Source organism: Capsicum annuum, chromosome 12, assembly GCF_002878395.1.
Source record: "Capsicum annuum cultivar UCD-10X-F1 chromosome 12, UCD10Xv1.1, whole genome shotgun sequence".
Classification (NCBI taxonomy): Eukaryota; Viridiplantae; Streptophyta; class Magnoliopsida; order Solanales; family Solanaceae; genus Capsicum; species Capsicum annuum.
The window spans coordinates 39948160-39953938 of NC_061122.1; positions in this window are offsets into that span (position 1 = coordinate 39948160).

The following is a 5779-nucleotide window of genomic DNA, read 5'->3' on the forward strand; positions in this document are numbered from 1 at the left end:
GTAAAATAATGAGAGTCAATAAAATTTCTATATGTCTTTTAAATATTTTAAGTTATTAATTATTGTGATTTGTGGTAACAAATTAGTTTTGAACATGATAGCCAATTAAATAAATAAAAAATTTCTACTTTCAATGTGTAGTTATAGCTAATTAATATAAATTAATAGAATATATTAAATATTTAAACCATTATGATGAAACAATAGAATTATTATATATAGGGGTATGGTATGTAATTAAGTGGGAGTAGAGGATTTTTTTTTTGGTAATTGCATAAGAGGTGGTCGAAAATAATTTTTTATTTTGTCATGATTTATGTTGCACCAATAAAATTTTGAGAGTTGAATAGAACTTTTATCTATTTTTAAAAAAAGTATTTTAACTTGTTAATTATTGTGATTTATAATAATTTTTACGTAATTATTAAATAATATATTTACTCCTTGTGTCGCAATTAATGTGGCTTCGATATAGTTTTGAGAGTCAATTAAAATTTTATATATCTTTTAAATATTGTAAGTTGTTAATTATTATGATTTGCAGTACTTTTTCTTTTATCTCAATTTATCTGGCATTGCTAACATAATGAGAGTCAATAAAATTTATATATGTCTTTTAAATATTTTAAGTTATTAATTATTGTGATTTGTGGTAACAAATTAGTTTTGAACATGATAGCCAATTAAATAAATAAAAAAAATTACTTTTAATATAAATGAAATAATAAAATTATTATATATTTGGATATGATATATAATTAAGTGGGAGTAAAAGAATATTTTGGTAATTAGATAAGAGGTGATGGAAACCACCTCTTCTATATAATAGAAAAGAAATATACAGCGCTATGTCCCTTAAGCAAGAGTTCGGGGGTTCGATCCCCGCCTCTGGAGAATGGAGCAAACTCTATGGCTAGTTTCCTACCACAAAATACGCTGACCGAGGAATGAAGGATTAGTCTCACGACTGCCGGCTGTGGGAATACCTTGGGAGACCAAAAAAAAATTATTACTCTTACTATATAGAAAGGTGAAGCAAGAGACAACCAAGGGCAGAATAGTCTTTTAATCCATACATTAAGGGGCAGATGATAATTAATATATTATATTAAGCGGTGCTCAATTAATTGATCAGTTCTAGAAGCCTCCAATTATGTACCATTGTCTTCACCTATTTCACACAAATATCATGATTCCAGAAGTCTCCATTAGTTCTCTTCATCTTCTCAGCAAGTTTTTCCAATTGAGGTAAGCTTTTTCTCTTAATTTCTCCTTTAATCTTTTTCCCTTTTGTTCTTGTGAAATCCCTAATTAAAAGTTCCCAAATACTTAAAGAATTCAAACACGATATAGTGATTGGAACTTGTGGGTTCGTTTCATTTCTAATTTGTTTGGCTGCAAGTCTCACAAGCATTAAACTTGTAATTCAAGAACAAAATTTAGTACCCGAGATAGCTAACCGGGTGGTTTCTTTATTTGCTTATAAAGTGTTTGTTGCATTTAGCTCTTCTGTTGATCATTTTTGGCAAAAGAGCAAATGTGTCGTGTGCAGGAATCCAGTGAAATTATCGTTGAGTCAGTATGCGTCTAAGGTCGTGGGAAGAAAGCATTTCTTTTCAAATGTTGTTATAGGGAAAGGGGATGGTAAGGTGGTGTCGATTCTTTGGGGCTCCTTGGGTGCTAATGCAATTAATGTTGCCATCTTGCATTTGTATTCTGAGATGTTAAATAAACAAAAAGACTTGTTTTTGATATGGCAAACGGGGGTCTTAGCATATCATAAGATGGAGAGCCTCGTGAAATTTCATCCCCGGTTATATATAACCCCGTGAGTGTTATTTTGTTTCAAACAATTGTGTATTTACTGTATGGTGAATTTAGCATTTCAGACTTCTAAGTTTAGGAATGGGGTGTCCTCTTTTCTCCATTTTAATCTGATTTGATCCTAACTTGGTGAAGGTTTTTGCACTCTACGGATTTAGCATATGCAGCGGCTGACCTTTTTATATCTATAGCTGGAGCAATGATTTGCTCTGAGGTTTTAGCTACTGGAAAACCTTGTATTCTGGTATGTTCACACATAGTTGGTGGTTAAGTGTTGTATTAGTATCTTAACCTAATCTTGCCGTCTTGAGTTTGATGGTTGTTTAGACTGAGTCTGTGGTAGTACTATCATATTCACGTAGTCTTTGACTTTTATTCGTTGTCATCTATTGTTTATTATGTTTAGAAAATCAGACCTTGTTGTTTAATATAACAGTTGAATAATGCACCAAAAGTCTTATCATTTTTCTGTTAATCAGTAAGGTTATTAAAGCAGCACTCTGCAGTTTCCCAACCATAGACAACACCAATAAGATCCAAATGCCCAACATCATTTTCTGACTTAAAAAGGTAGAGGCCTCTAAACCTGAATGGCCTCGTGCTTACATCACCAGATGTAGATACAAGGGTAAGTTAGATTTAGTTATAAAATAATATCCTGACAAATTTCGAACCAAAGTTAAAACATGTTTTCATTCTCCTGTTCTATATCAGATGCACATCATTAAGTTAAAACTGTTTCCATTCTCCTGTTCTATATCGAATGCACGAATATTTCCCTTTATTACTTTGGAAGGTCATCAACTGCTTCTTTAAATATAATATGAACTGCACTTTTATTTTGGATATCACAATTTGAAGTCTATGCTTGCAGATCATGGATATTATTGACTGCTTATTTGTAGACATGTTTAATAGCCTGAATGAGAAAAGCAAAAAGAAACTTGAAGCCATTGAAAATAAATACCCTTCTTCTTCAGGGGTCCTAATGGCGCTATAGCTGGAGTTGGTGCCCAACATTCTCAGGTATGTCAGTGAACTCAAACACAGCTTGTTGTGTTTCCTTGAGCAGGTCTTGGAGTTCCTCTAATTTAGGTTAACAAACCTAAGCATCACGTATCCGATCAATATCTGGTCTATGTTTGAGACTGAAGATTAATGTGTGTCAATGTATAGATCAGTGGATAAACTGGAAGAACTATAGGACAAGTAATATTGATGTTTTATACTATTTTCTTGGTTTCTATTTGGTGTAAAAGGTGGTTACCTACAGATAAATTTTCAGTGCATAAAGGATTAATGAAGCGACATGCCAACAACTTGTCAAACAATCCCATAATTTTATCTGACCACAATCCTACTTCAAGTTGAAGTGGTTGTGACATACCATCAGTGTAATAGAATGTTAGCGGTTTGGTCATTTGATCAATTTTGCTCTGATCAACTAGGTTTCATTTTAGGTTACTATATTTTGGCTTATCAATCAATTTAACAAACTTTTATTTCTAATTCGTACTACATTAATTCTTTTATATTTTTAAACACGAACTTCTTATATACTTGATTTACGATATCGTTGCAATTCTCCTCCTATCAAAATGTTGAAAGGGTGCATTTTAAAGTGTTTGGATCAAAGTTTTTATCAAGCTTGGGATACACTGATATGTTGCTTCTGTAGAGAAAATACATGCGGTGACACATGGTGTTATAGCTTCAGCGGAGAAAACTAGCATCTCAGCATAAGAATGGCATTCTATGAAATTATGAGGAAACACCGAGTACGACCTGTTGGCTTTCTGCCATGTGCTACATTTGGGTGCAGTGTAGCTACTTGTGCGAGCTTGCTTGTGTATGGAGATGGAATAGAATGTGTTGCTAAATCTCTTCCAGCAGCTCCTTCAATTGCCAGTTTGGGTCGTGGAATCCAAAGTTTGCATCAAGCTTCTAAGCCAGTGAAACAAATAGAGAACTCCATGATTTAAAAGTCTATAGAGTCTCTTGTGTACAGATTTAAAAAGGTAAGTTTCTCATTCACTGTTCATTAGTTAATAAGTGAGCCCTAAATTTTTCATGCAAATAGATTTTAGGAAAGAGGTTGTGCAATTTATGATACCTGGGTTTTGTCTATATCACATATTTTGTGCCAAGAAAATCCAATAAGATGTGATTGGAGTTTGGAGGATTTTTCACCATGTTGATTATAGTTTTTTCATGTTTCTATCAACGGCTAGCCTGACAACTTTTACTCCGCAATCAAATTTAACAAATTCTGTATCAATTTTTGCAGTAACTTGCAGTATCTAATATGCATTCTGAAATTTGACTCATTAATTGTTGTTATTTACTGTGAAGTTCTTTTTTCTTGTTCTAAATTTCATTTACAGCATGTCTCTTACTAATACTTAAGCAAGTCGAATATTTTTGTATCAAGTTATTCCTTTGTATCCAATTACAAGGTTTTAAAATCTCTATGGAGTATTATGACCATTTTTCAAGGTAAGGCCTCTGTTCAAGAGTACTTAGGATCCAAAAGAGTTGCAAAAAGTTATTGTGTCAAGTTTGTTGGCAACTTTGTGAACTTAGGATCCCTGTTATCATTTTTTCAGTTATGATGAAAGGCATTGAATGAGGACTCAGACAAGAATCAAAGTGGAAAGAATAAAACAACTGTGGAGGAAAAAACAATTGATTAGACCACTGGATTTATTAAAAACCAAAAAAGCTGTAAAAGCCTAAAACGATGATCGAAGAAGCGTTCATAAATAATAGGACATGAATTTATGAAAGCTATCCCACACCTGGCTTTGATTGCATAAATCCTTTCAGCTTAGAGAAATTTGTCCCTTTATTTTTTCCCACAATTAATTGGGTCCAACCTTTTCTGTTTCGGGGGAAAGAAAAACTTCTAGAATGTTGTAGTTTTTCAATGTTAATTATGAAGCCATAAGTTTTGAAGTTGCTGAAGTGGAGCCTTGCGTAACTGTTAAAGTTGCTTTATGTGACCCGGAGGTCACGAGTCGAAGCCGTGGATGCACCTTTTGTAGAAATGTAGGGTAAGACTGCATACAATAAACCACCTTTCCTGGATCCTGTGCGTATTGGAGCTTTATTGCACGGGGCTGCCCTTTTTAAGCTCTAAAATTAGAGACAGATACCAGCTTTTCAGTAACTCATTTTTTTTTAAAAGGAGCTACCAGTTTCTTAGTAAGGTTGTGATTGTATACAATAATTTTCTAGCGTGAACATTCAAGGTGTTCTTCTTTTTATGAGTTCTTTCTAAGGTTCATACTCAATCTCAGATCATGGATCATGATGATATATATTTTTAGGTCGACGGAAACACTAGAAATACACGATCCACAGAAGTAGTAGAAATACACTGCCACTGGTCGCTGTCGTTGGACTTCTGTCATTGTGTGGGATCATTTTAAACATTTTTACATCTTGGTGTCTCGCCTTGGATAACTTTGTAGTATTTTTATTTTCTGAGACACCAAATCAAACAACCTAAAGAGAGATCCTGATATCATCCACTGCTGAAGCCCATTCCAGGGTTTGAATAGTCATCTTTGGAGAAATCTTGCCAATATGGTCTCAAAATCCCGGAAACATCAAGCTGCTTCCTCATGGCTGGAAAACTCATTCTAAAGCTGGTAAAGTGGTTCCTGTTCGTTATCAAGGAAAATCATTTGCTGTTTTAGTTATTATCAGAGGTTTATATCTTTATTGCATAGGTTGAAGGCCAACATGATTTTGGCTCATTATAAGTATCTTGATACTTTACTTTTCCAGAAAAATATTGTTAAGATTATTATCATTTGATTGTCATCATTGTTTGATAAAGTTGCTGCTATGTGACCTGAAGGTCACGGTTCCATCAATTAACCCAATCAAATAGAATAATCTCTTGATGTTATATCTTTATTTTATTCTACTATATGCGTTACCTATCTAG